This window comes from Aythya marila (genome assembly GCF_965140915.1).
Source record: "Aythya marila genome assembly, chromosome: 10".
In the NCBI taxonomy this organism is placed as follows: Eukaryota; Metazoa; Chordata; class Aves; order Anseriformes; family Anatidae; genus Aythya; species Aythya marila.
This window is the reverse complement of record NC_139051.1, coordinates 16401229-16415350: the sequence shown is the minus strand read 5'-3', so window position 1 is coordinate 16415350 and position 14122 is coordinate 16401229. Positions and strand designations below refer to the sequence as shown.

At 38.5% G+C, this 14122-nt stretch overlaps 1 protein-coding gene across 12 annotated transcripts in view; it reads right to left on the bottom strand.

Annotated features, from left to right (window-relative positions):
- Positions 1 to 14122, bottom strand: part of ATP2B2 (ATPase plasma membrane Ca2+ transporting 2) — a 415521-nt gene that overhangs the window by 234194 nt on the left and 167205 nt on the right. The window contains exon 1 of one of the 12 annotated variants that reach the window (XM_082768051.1): positions 5629 to 5816. The exons of the other annotated variants lie outside the window; for them this stretch is intronic. The gene's annotated coding sequence lies outside the window, so the exon portion shown is untranslated. Of the gene's footprint in view, positions 1 to 5628; positions 5817 to 14122 lie in introns of those variants that run through there. 12 annotated transcript variants of the gene reach the window in all.

The window sequence follows — 14122 nt, the reverse complement described above, 5'->3', positions numbered from 1 at the left end:
AAATGCACTGAATGAAATTATCAATTGAAATTATTTCATCAGCTGTGAGTGTTCATTCTTTAGTGTATATATATATTTTTTATTTTAGTACATTTTTTTTGTCCTCAAAAAAAGTTTATATACATACCATAGTGCATCTAGGCTGTAGATGCAAGGTATTGGACCTTAATATCACATCTTTCACACTCTTAATTGTAAGTATATTCAGGGTATTTACCATAATTTGGATTTTTTTTTTTTTTTTTTTTTGGAAATGCTTCAGTTCTGGGCTAACTCCTAAAATTGCAGTTCCATTTTAATCAAGGAACACGTGTGTGAAGGCATTTTGTCCTAAGCAAAATTTCTCTCCTTATGGTTTTACCTTTGTTACTTCAGAAATTTGCTTCTTAACATACCAGTGTGCATTAGCAATCAAGAAAGAATACGGAACTGTATCACAAGAAGGGTCATCTAGTGAAAAAAGAACACACCTAGGAGGTCTATTATCTACTGTCCAGTGACTGCTTGCAATGCAATAGTCAGGCATCTTCATCAATACCTGGATGATATGATGTCCCCCACAAGTCTGCAGATGATACAAAGGAGGGAGGAGTGGTTGGTGACACCAGACGGATGTGCTGCCTGTCAGAGGGACCTTGATGGGCTGGAGCACTGAGCCAGCAGGAAGCCCAGCAGAGGGAAGTGCAGAATTCTGTTCTGGGGGAGGAAAAGACTATTGCAGGGCTGAGAGGCTCCTGGTGAACACAAAGTTGACTGGGAGATGGAAACACATCCCTGCAGCAAAGAAGGCCAACAGCCTCCTGGGCTGCATCAGCCAGTGTGCTGCCAGCGTGGCAAGGGAGCTGATCCTTCCTCTCTGCTCAGCAGTGCTGAGACACATCTGGGTTGCTGTGCCCAGTGCTGGGCTCCTGGTACAGGAGAGACATGGACTTCCCAGGGTGAGTCCAGTGAAGGGACACAGAGATGATGAAGAGACTTGAGCATTTTCAGTCTTGGCCAGTCGGAGACTGAGAGGCAGCTGGGGCTGGCCAGCCTGGAGGAGAGAAGGCTCAGGGGGAACCAGATCAATGTGTTTAATTCCCTATGGGAAGGAGTAAAGAAAATGCTGCCAGACTCTTCTCAGTGGTGCCCAGTGAATGTCTGGTTGTTGTTTTTTTTTTTTTTGGTTTGTTTTTTAAAAAAGGCAATGAGAGCTAACCGAGACACAGGAAATTCCGACTGAATGTGAGAAAATCATGAGGGTGGTCAAACTGGAACTGGTTGTGGTGTCTCCATCCCTGCAGACATTTAAAACCAGACCAGGCTCAGCCCCGAGCAACCTGTTCTCATTGAACCTGCTTTGGGCAGGGTGGTTGGACACGATCATCTCCAGAGGAGATCATCTCCTCCCAACCTCAGCTGCTCTGATTCCCTGACTCTGTAAAATCGGTTAACTCCTCCACCTCTTTCACCTTCCACATCTGTGGGAGGAAGACAAGAGGTAGAAATTGCACAAACTTACAAATAAATCACAATTATTTCTGCTGGGCCTCCTCTAGGACTTCTCTGATAGCCTGGTGCACAACCCTCATATGCTCTAACCATGCAATGGCTACTTTTAAACCATGAACCAATGCCAACAGGATGAACTTGTTCACATACCTGGTAGTACAAGGGAAAAACTTTGTAACTTGGTCACCATTTCTCAACTATGCAAAGTCTGATATTCAAGTGGACATCCCACAGGACTTTTTAGTCTTCATATTTAATTGACTTACAGTATTAGAAAGGAGTATGTCCTGTACTTTGCAGTAATGCCAGCATCCTAGGACTACTTTTGTGTTACTGGGCTATTTTTAAATATGCTTAATTCCTAAACTTTTTGTTTCAAATTGCTTTTTTTTCCTCTTATGTGAATCTCTATTTTTAATGCACAAAATAAGAGTTTATATTAAGAAAAATAACATAGCATGTTTTTTTTCTCCCTAGACACAAATAAAAACTGTAAAACTTCAATCACAAACCCCACAGTTCTTAAAATCAAACAATATGTTTGTGCTTTGTATGGAAGGACATCATACTTTAAAATAAAAATTACTATAAAATGCTATTGATCATTTTCATTGTCTTTTACATGAAATTAAGGGTTAAAGGATTTTATGAAGTACATATATACTTGCATATAAAAAAAGTACAGCATACAAAACATAGGCTATGTAGGAAGAAATACTGTTCCATTATGCAACCGTTCCACTAAGGATATGGTATCATTGAATGCAATGTATATATAGGCGATATATAGGGATAAATTCTGTACGGTCTCACAGTATTGAGCATCCCTGCTGTGCACAATAAAGCCCTGGCAAGTTGAATCCAAGCTGAGATTTCCTAATCTCAAACACAACGCCTGGACTGCAGGTGCTGCAGAGGCAGCAGAACTATCCCGGTCACACAGATTTCTGTTGCTTGATTTGCAACTGAGCCATACTGCCAGGGAGCCTCCATTCAGAAGGGATTCATTGCTACCTTCCTGGCTCAGCAAGAAAAGAATCTTAATGAAAGCATGAGAGAGACTGTCTTAAGCTTTAGCAACACATTTTGGTATATGAATTAAGCAAAAAAAAACTCTCTAGAGCAGATGATTTAATCATAATCACCCTTAGCCTTTTTTAAAAAACCCTGTTTCAATTGGCTTATTTAAATCATACATAAATATGTAATTTTAATCATGATTTTTCTTCAGTTGATCAGATAATGTATAAGATAAGGTTAATGAATTTTTGTTCACTTTCAGCAATCAGCCAGAAAGGCATAGCAATACTTGCTGAATTCCAGTGAACTGTAATATCCTTCTTTGTCTCCCCTTGAAAATGTAATGAAAAATCTGGCAGAAGCTAAGCTTATTCTCTACAAGGTTCCACATTATGGTGAATCAAATAAACTGCTTTCTTCTCTTCAGAGCATTATTTTAAGTCCGACCTGTGAAAGTATTTACATTTACAAAAAGGAGGTGGGTTCAATTTACAGAACTACCAGCTGCTGTAGTCCTACTGCAGTATAGTGAGGTTTTAGTGAATGTTAGAGATAGGTACAAGGTCATGACTTCTGTATTTATTTCAAAATGTAAGAAGGAATTATTACATACACAACTGACATTTGAAAATATGAACTGCAGAATGAAAAAAAAATAAGGTGAAAATACTAGTAACATTCTTATATATAAGCAAAATGTAAGTTCACATTTTCAGTATTCAGACCGGATTTTTTTTTTAATCATTAGAGAAATTTTTGCATCCCAAATTCTAGAGCATTAGAAAAGATAAGCTGTACATTTTACTAAGGGGGGAGAAGGAAAGAGGAAAAATAATCCTTTAAAACTGTTTCCTAGTTACATTATATGAAATTTAAAAGAAAAATGCACTCACAAAAGTCACTTCATGGAAGCTCTTAAAAGAACTGTATGATACCTAGTTCAGCATTACCATGTCTTCTGTAACCTGTAATCCTACTGACAAGCATGAAACTCTCCTAAACTGTGTCAATATACATGCATGAAGCCTTTTTATATATGCAGAAAGCATGAGAAATATCATTCAGCTTCCATTGTCAACAGAAAAAAAATAAATAAAATAAAAGACCTTTTCTGTGATAATGCAAGCATATTTACCATTGATGTGCTGGGCCAAAAATCGATTCTCCACAGAAATGTAAAAAGAAAAATGAACAGGATGAGAATGGGGGCTTAAAAAAAAAAAAAAAAAAAAAAAAAAAAAGCAAAAAGCAGATATTCATGCTGCATTACTATACACAACTTATCTACCAGCCCTAATTTACTGCCTTATTCACAAACTTATTCATTTTACCAGCACTACAAGGAAAATATGAAACACTTCTTCACAGGTAGCAATTTTCATTAAAATGAGAGGAACATGAACAAAGTAAAAGCTGTATGTGATCAAAGACCTGCTGGATACCTGAGTCAAACAGTTATTTCAGAGCAAGGTACAAGAGCTAGTCATGCATATGGATGACCTCTCACAAATTAAATGCTAATCGAGAATGCATCTCGACATAAAAAAATGTGGACTGTGAAGTAGATCTGTAATCTCCTTTTACTAAGCAAAGACTAACAAAAAGCCTTCATCATCAATTTCATACTGCATATATCTAATATTAACCACCAACCCCAGAAATAAAAGAACAGTTTTTCCATTTTAAGCATGCCAGCTATCATTCAAACATCCTCATTTGTATAACATCTCTGCAATCCTTTAACAGATTCCCTAACAGAACGTACTAAAGAGGTCAAATGACCAGAAGTCCTAGTAAGTATGCAGCACTTTGGATGTGTGTGGATCGTAAAATGAACAGTTTTACCCTGAAAGAATATGCATTGCATTCCCTTTTAGCAACTTCAATACTTACCTTCCAGAAGGTATGGAAAGCACAGGGCTAAGCATCTGCTCCTGGCTGCTGAAGTGCTCCAGGACTGCCTATGGCCATCATCTCATTAGTCCATGGAAACGACGTGCGATGCCCAAGCAGCTGCCCCAGCTTGTACAGGACAACTCCAAGTCAGTAAAGGGGAGGCTGGGGAAGAGCTCGACCTCTGCCCAGGACCGCTGGGCAGATGAGCTGCCAGCGCCGCAGGCAGGGATCAAACGCACAGAAGCTCCCTTTACATAATAGGAAATGACTCCTGTAATCTTATGTTTTCTGTTAAAGCACTGTATGGTTCATGAGCAGCCAAAAGCTTTTCCATGCAGCATGCAGGGATTTGGGGCTGATTTTTTTTTTTTTCCCAAGTATGTATGTATCTGTAAGAATTACCGGTTATTGTACCAACACACCATAGAAAGCCTTTCCCCACCTTGCCACAGGAAACACTATGCATGCTTAAAAGAAATTACATAAAATTCCCTGTTCCTGTTACAGCATTTTCTAATCCATTTCAATAGAAAGGTACTGCACTACTTTTTGTTGTTGTTTGTTAATCGGTGTGCCCTTTACTTTCAAGCATACACCTCAAAAAAACTATAAGCAGCTCTAAAAATAAACCCAGTTGAGGATTACATATCTTCTTAATAAGAAATGTCTTTACCTCTCATAAGATCACATTAAAGTTAAAAACAAAGTCAAACTGCACTGCTCACATTTTAGTCTTTTCTGGACCTTAGAAAGAAGAAAGAAAAAAAAAAACAAAAAACACATCCAATTCTTACCAGCAATGCAATTCTTACCAGCAATGATAAAAGCAAAACCTCATCCACGTGTTCTCTTCACCACTAAATAACAGATTTAATCTAAATCAAGCCCATTTGTTTAAAAAAGACAATATCATACTGAATTTTTAGCCCACAAAAGCTTAGTGAATTATTTCTGATGCAAGAGTGCCTTTTAGCAATGCAGTTTCTGTTTGACCTTACAGAATAATCTACAGAAGTTGCAGCATTACCTTTCCAGAGATTCACAGGGCATGAACCAAAATCTAATGCATCACTCAGACCCAGTCTCCACACCATTTTCTCATCAGCTTGTGCCTTCATGAGAAGCAAATTGCCAAATAAACAAGCTCAGAACAGAAAGGGGAACAATTTTTTTTTCTTTTTTTTTTTTTTTTATTCTCATGCTGTGGATGTCGCTACTTACTTGGCTAAGATATCATCACAAATCCAAAATGATTTCAATTACACAGCGGAGTAATCACCGTTCGGCATCTGTAAGGGATTGATAAGCGGAGCTACATTACCGGAGTCCCTCTGCAGACCGTACCACCCCGGCTGGCAGGTGGGGAGGCAGCCGAGCTTCCTGCCAGAGCATCTCGCTGCCAGGGCGCAGGAGGATGGTTGCTGCCTGCAGTTTCACATTGCTAAAGGAGGGAAGCAAGCAGCAGGCAGGGTAAGGGAGGAAAAGGTTTCTCTGAAAGAAAAAATGGACTGAACCACCATGTTGTTGTTTGTGATTTTAATACTTCCCTTGGGATAATGACAAAAACGGAAGATGGCAAGCTACCAGGAATATGCCACTTACTCAGAAACGGGAGAAACCTTCAAGGACAAGGACTGTCAAGTCCTATCACTCTCATTTGAGGAGGAAGGGAAGGTGGAGGGGAGGCTGTGTATGAAGGGGGCAAGGGGAGTGAGGGAAACAGCAAATCCAGTGCCCCCCTGCAGCAGACAGCAGGCTGCATCGGCTGGCTTGCCGAGCGTTGGAGTACCAAATGTTTCCTTAGCTTTGTTAACTAATTATAAATTAGGCAGCAAATGCAACAAACATGTCTCTCTCAGATTATTTCATAAGCACCTTTTTCAAAGACACAGCTCTCTTCCTCTCTTGTTCTCTTTCCGCTTATATAAGAACCAAGGTTAATTATAATGAAAACGTCAAAAAATTATTTCCAGGCTGTGATGTTTTTGTTGCACTTGTGTTTCTGTCATGCCTTCCAGAAATCTAAAACCCACACAGAAGAAGCATGCAAAAATGCCCTCATCTTTAATCTGATCTGGTCACATTAGCATACACTGTAAAACCATACACATGTCACAGTAGCTTTGCCCCCCTACACACACACACCTTTTTTTTTTTTTTTTTTCTTTTTTTTTTTTCTTTTTAAACATTAAAAACATAGCACTCTAATTCATGATAATGAGTCTTAGACTTTCTGAGAAACCAAGGCATTTTATTTTATTCCAAGCTGCTTACTATCTGTTCTGTGTTATTTCTTCATAAATAAATAAATAAATAAATAAATAAATAAATAAATCTACCTGATATTTTGAATTATTACATGAGTAGGATTCTAAAATGCCAAGGGCTGTATATTTCAATGGAACACCCTTTCATGCTGTGCAAAAATAAATAAATAAATAAATAAATAAAATCCAAGCACTAAAAATAAAAGGGACATCAGTCCTTTTAAAAAATAAATCTATGTAATAGGGGTTATTTTTTTTAAAGTCAATTTAAAGTAAATCATGGTCAGCACATGCACTGTGTTCCCAAACAGTGACTTCAAATTCTGTACCTCAAACCATTCCATCCTGATAGTGACTGAACACAGAAAAGTATACTGTTTTTCTTCAACTAGGTTTAAAACAACATATAGAAAAGTTGTAAGCTTTTCCGTAGTATCCTAGGACAGCAGTGGTTCGTGACTTCACTCTGTCTTGGACAGAATGGGCAACTGCAAGTAAGCGTACCTCCCTGAGCACTAATAGGAGTAGCTGTGCTGATGCTCTGTCATCCTGCCTTACTCGCTGCTCAGAATATCAATTCAGCCAGTTAAACCAAAAGTCTGTACTGCACTGCACCAAAATGGAAGCTATTAAAAAAAAAAAAAAAAAAAAAAAAAAAAAAAAAAAAAAAAAAAAAAGCACCACAGCTAGGATCATTGATCAGGGAGTTTCATCTATGCTGATTTTTTTTTTAATGAAGTAAAATTTAAATTCCTACCAGGATCAATACAGATTTTTCTCCCGTGAAACTGCCTTTATCATTAGAAAGCTCCAGGCAATTATATGCATGTCAGGGCACTAGATGCAGTGACTTTGTGTTATATTAAGCACAGAGATGTGTCCCCTTTTTCTTAGCAAGTCTTTGGTACAAACTGCAGCTTTAAGGAGCACGGAGTGCAGATTTAAAACTGAATTCAGGCACTGAAAAAAAAAATAACAGGACAAAAAAAGTGCTATACTTGAGATGTGTTGTGCTTAGGTCCAGACCCACAAATGCTGGTGACCTCTCCTGCTCTGTTAAGAAAGCAGGAAGATACCAATGTAATCTGTAATTATTAAGCTGCGAAATGTATTTTTCTGTACATGTTTTAAAGATGATTTGAAAAGGTCTAAAAGGTTGATTGACAGAGTAACAAAATAGATTAAAGAAGATTTTTTTGAACTGTCCTTCCTAGATGAAGAGAGGAATAGCTTAAAGAAATTGAACACAGAATGGAACAAGTTTTTCTACATCTGGCTCTTGCCAGTCTGACTGCAGCTCACGGTCATGTGTGTCATAGTACAGAAACTTCAGCCTGGGTACAGAATCACCATGCCTAGATTGGTCTTGGTCAGGAAATACCCTAATCCTTGGTTGTGACTAATAGAGTAAAGGCAAGGGAATGAGAATGCAAAGAAAATAACAAAAATAAGTTCAAAAAGAAAGAAAAATCTTAGTTTGAATATATTATTATGGACCCAACCCAAAGGAACAAGTTTTCACATGAATAGTCCCGGTGCATATTTAATGTAGGGCCTCAAAAGTCTCACACCACGTAACGAGATGATCAAGCTATTTAAACTTTTTGCTAGGCTCACCGGTTTGGAGCCCATCTCCAGTGCTGTAGGCATTTTATTGCTAGTGTTGGTGCTACCTTCATCACAGCACTGCTACTCATCCCACTGCCACCTGTGCTACAGGAAGCTGGCCACCACGGCTGAGCACAACCTCAGAAGATGTGTTCAAGGCCAGGTTGGATGGGACTTTGAGCAACCTGGTCTACTGGGAGGTGTCCCTGCCCATGGCATGGGGGTTGGAACTGGATGGTCTTTAAGGTCCCTTCCAACCCAACCTATTCTCCGGTTCTGTGGTAAGATGCACTTTCAGGAGTAAGAATTGACCTCCTGTGTCACGGCACCATGCACAACACTGGGAACTTGCCTTGTTTTTAAATAGAGAATGCAAAGTCATGTTATATTTGTCCTTACCTAGAGCAACTCTGTGCACACCCTGCAGAGGTGCTACACATCCTTTCTTCTAAGGCAATGTCAGGGCTCAGTGTGTGCTCACTACCCTTCAAGTTACAGAACAGGGAACACCTGCTAGGCATCACTAGTACCTTACAACCAAAGCTAAAACCAGCAATTCCACCCCACAAAATAAGCTATTAAGTAGCACCAATATTAAAAGGTTGTTTTTATTTATATTTTTTTAACACACAACTGTGAAATAAAGTAACATTTTCCAATTTGCTTGGCTTTCAGCATTTCCAACTCAAAATGGCTACAATGTTAGCAGGCACTTTTTCTCGATCTCATTATAAAATTTAATAGCAAAGCATTGCAAAACAACAAAACATCTGAACAGTGCCTCTCCTGAAATGAAGATTTGTCAGCATGTCCTCATGCCTATTAAAGCGTCCAGTGGCATATTATTTAGCTCTGACAGTAGAACAATTTAACACCTTAACTTGGGGGCAAGTAGTGGAAATGGAGCAGAAAAAGAGCAGAAAATCTGAAAGAAAAATAGAAAGATGTTTCTCAGGACTAACCTTAAAAAACACCACCGCAATGCTTATGGGATGTGAAAGGAAGGAGACTTTAGCTATTGAGCTTGAATATGACCTGAGAAATTATTTCTCCAGTAAAACCTCAACTGGCAATTCAGAAAATAGCCAGAGACAAAAGAAAGATTCTACCTAATTTCTTTAGAGAAAATGTCAGTCCAGATGTGCTGGAGACAGACGTCATGAGCACCTTTCAAGGTCTTTATGAGATAATTAATGACAGGAAATGCAGGAACATAATTTTAATTCCTCTTTCAGGATCTTGGGGACCAAGACCTCCTTTTAAGTGAGGCTGTCCAATCAAAGGAATAGCACTGGAAATCAGCAGCAGATTTCTAATATTTTTCTAATCACAACCCAGATACTTAAACTAGAACAGCAGACTGGCAGCCTTTCATATTTTTAAACCTCATTTGCTACATTTTAAAAACAGGAATTAAATCTGTTTTCAGACTCGGTATTTCTCCAGTTTTGTAACATTCTGCAGTAATATTTCTGCAAAGAAACAGCTTGCATTTCCAAACTGCGCAAACATGTTGTTATCCCAGGAAGCAACATGACCTAATAAAAGAAGTAGAGGAGAGGGACCTCAGAACACCCAAATTCAAGGACTTGCCCTGCAGTTTCTTGACTATGGGATGTTAGTAGGTCACTTAATCCCACTGTGCTTCAATTTCTCTAACTATAAAATAAGTATATGCACTACTAACAAATTACTGCAGTTATAGGTTGCTTGACTTGTTAACCCTTTCCTGTCTTTGAGAGTAGGGTATTTGACATACCTAAGTGTACTCTCTGAGGCAACGAAGGTTAGGAGGTAAGCAGCACACATTCAAAACATTGCTTTTATTGTACCAATTACTTTTATGACTGATAAACTACTGTGTTCCACAGCAGCTCACTTTCCATATCAGAATCCCAGTTTTCTCATACCCAAAAGCAGACCTACCAGAACACCACCACTGTGGCTACCTTCTCTTTCCTCCAACATCTGCCATCTGATATCCATCAATAAAAACATTTCTTCTTCCTTTCCCTACCATCCATGCCCACAAAGAACAGATGTGCTACAAGGTTGGGCTGGCATCACCATCCCCTTCCCTGCTACAGTGTTGGTGCTCTGATAACTAAACCAGGGTGACCCGAATGAGAAGAGCCCTTTCAAAAAAGAATCAGGCCCTTTCAAAAAGAATAAAACTTAAGGAAAGCAGTCTACTTGAAGTAGCATTAATGAGTCTGAGCTTCCTAATAAAGTTCAAGTAAACCTGGCTCACTGCCTAACCACAGCAATGACAGAGTTCCCAACAGAGCAGCATCTTTAGTTTCTCCTCCAAAGTGATATGTATTTGCCAGAGTAAGAATCTGCAACTGCTACATCTGATACAGCTACAGCTAAATCCACAGCTGAAATCAGCTCCTTTGTGATCTGAACAGTCTAAGATGTCCCCCAAAAATATGAAAACGGTATTACACAAGTATTGCACCTCTTTCTTAGTTTAAGACAGAATCTTCTTTATCACATGCATATGAGAAAAACTATTTTTTAAATGCTCAGAACAAATCATAACCAATAAAGTAGCCTAACAGCAGCACTAAAGAACAACCCAAGAGTGACACGGGTTTTAGGAACTGAAGAATGAGATATTCAATATGCTTAGGAATCACCCCTTCAATTTAGTCTGTATTTCAACCCTGTAAGTGTACTGGTGGGCACACTTTGAAACAGGAGTTGTGCCAAATCTCTTCTGTCTTTTGTTTTGTTTTGTTTGTTTGGTTGGTTGGTTGGTTGTTGTTTTTTTTTGTCTCAGTGGAGATTACATGCACTCACAGGCACTGGGGTACTGACAGTTTAATTTCAAATGATAGGATCCTACAATTTAAATTAAAAAAAAAAAAAAAAAAAAAAAAGTACATTAGTTTGTATGAGCCTACAGATTTCAAGCAGTCTACCCTTCAGAGATGTTCAGAAAGAGGATTGAAATTTTGTACATACGGATAGCTTACATGGATCCACATCTCTGTTTCACCAAATCTCGTCTTCCACAGAGCACAGATAAGTTTAGAACAAGAATGTTGGTTCAGTACCTTCTCCTGATATCACTGGTACAAACTACTACAACAACTTTCCAAAGGTTTTCTTTCTTACTGGCTAATGCTTTGTACAGGAAACCATTCACCTTCAATTGGAAAAGCATATTCAAAGTCAGAATGCGTTTGAAAGAGCATCCTTTACAGTGAAACTGCCTATGCCTATGACATGGATATCAATCTCAAGTACCACCTTTATATAGCTAGGTCTCACTATAACCTTGGATTGCTCCAATAAAAAGGAAACTGACATATTTAAATTAATTGTTACACAGTCATATTTCAGACAGCTTGGACACTAATAAATAATAGCAGAGAATTAAAGTATAAATATGACCTGTTAATAATATTAATTAAAAAAAATGCATGTTTCTCAAGACATTCTCTAAGCCTACATTCTTCAATATATGCATTTTTCATACATACCTTGATATCCTTACTGTAAATCTCAGACTGACACAGTAACTACTGTCGTAGTGCTTTCCAAAACTATATCAACAACCGAAGCCTGTACTAGCATTATTTAACGTAGTACTCTAGTAAAAGCAAATGATTAACATAAATTGAAATAACAGTGGGACAAGGTTCAATCATTCTCAACAATTAGAAAGAGATAAAATTTTAGCAAACTATTAAATGAGGGCTTTCGATAGCTCAGCAAATAACAGAACTAGTATACATTTTTTCTAGAAATAAATCACCTTGAAGGAATGATTTCTGTTCTGTTTGTTGTGGCATTGTTTTGTTTCATTTTCCCCAATATAACAAGATAAAAGTCTATGTATAGCTTATTGGGTAAGGCAACCTGACCTGTTAAGCTTTGTTAAGCCGCACTTATCTGCCCTGTTCTGCAAGTGCCGGTAATCATCCTGCGTGGCGACGTGCGCACCCACACAGCCTTCAGGGCAAGCACGAGCCCCGTGCCAGGTACCATGCAGCCACCCAGCCTCCTGACATGGTTGTCCCCACGTCCTCTGCACTGTCAGTCTCTCCTTTCCATGGCCACAGACGTCAATTTAAAGATATGTGAATCTTGATGTTCCTCAGCATGGGAAGAGGGAACTGGAGCCTGCCTGCTGCATAAATCACTCCCAGCCTCCGACGTCCATCCCCATATCACAGCCTTCTGCCTTGGGCAAACAGCTCAGTGTGTGGCAGCCGGCATCCGTGGGGCTCCCTGGATAGCAAGGGCAGCCTCCGCCTCACTTTCTGTGCTCACTCACAGACTGGCTCCTATGGCTTGAAGAGCTTTGCTGCTATGGGCTGGAACTTGCCAGAACATTTTCAACTGGTCCCATCCTTCATGACATGGGGTTTGACAGAAGGGCTACCATGCAGCCAAAACAGAAAAAGTGTATTAACACCAACACATTGGTCATTCTGCTGCCACTAGAGCACCTGGAAATGTCTTCCATAAAACCCATGCCAGAAATTCAAACTACTAAAGAGTAATGCCCCAGACTGAAATTATCTTGACAGCTGTTTGTAATTTTGTATATTAAAACACTACTATGAGGTTTTATTCATAGTTATATAGGGATTTGAAATAAGTGTTTGAATTCTTTAGCAAAAGGATTTATTTTCTTAGCCTTACAAAAAGGAAGATTAAAGAATTATTGGAATGCATATAATAATACATATTTATTCATAAACATAATTTATATAAATATATTTGTTCATATTATTAAATATATATTAACCAAATATCAGATCAAAATCTTATTGTATATGAAATAAAAATATATTGTTAATGAAGATACTTATCTTGGCTTCTAGACTGAACAGTGTTGTAAAGAACCATTAGCTGTTTCTTAATCCCAGACACAGGGACATGAAATAATAGCTGTCATAATTTTGCCAGAATTTCAGCACTTTCTGACATACAGCACATGCAGCAACAATGCCTAGGGGCTTGCCAAGGCATAAATGTTATTCTAGAATAAAGTGGACTATCTAGTGCAGGCAAACTCTACATGTGAAGAAAAATGTTATTGTAGGAAAAAAATGCACGATATCTAGTCTAGAGTAACCCCACATCCAAACACAATTCATGCATTTCTTCTTCCTTTTTCTTCAGTTTCGTTCCAGAGACGGAGAATAAATGTGTCCTCACACTAATCTACTCCCAAGTATCTGCATGTATAGGCAAGCCATATGCATGGTTTCTTGTTTTTGCTGACCTGACAAACGCTTACATTGTACAAATGTCATCTTCAACATTTTCTAAAAGACCTTATTCACCAGATAGCAACAGGAAGCAGAACTGAACAGGGACTTCAGTGAGAAGTTAAATGGCATGTGGCAAACCGGCAATGTGACTACATACAGAAATATTTTCTAGTATTTCCTTAAATGAAATAATCCTTCAAAGTATGCACTATTATAATAATCTTCCACCAGAAACATTCATGTGCTGCAGATAACTACATTCCTAGTTAACCGAAAAGTTCTGAAAGACAAAAAAATATATATCCTTCTGCTTGGTCATAAATGGGTCAAGAAAAGATTTACAGGCAAACAAAGCAAGCTAGGATCTCCTCTGCCCCCCAGAGATGCACTAAAGCAGCCAGGCTTGAACCAAAAGACCAAGAAAGGATGAACCAAGAAGCACTTTTATTGCTTATAAGCTATGGTGGAGCCCATCCATGTTTAGCCAACCAGTGAGCACAGGCTACAAGGTTTGAATGTTTTGTGTACTAGATTTTAACTACCTTTTCTCAGATGCAGATTTGTTGCTCTGTCCTTCACTCAATACATAAATAAATAAACATTTAC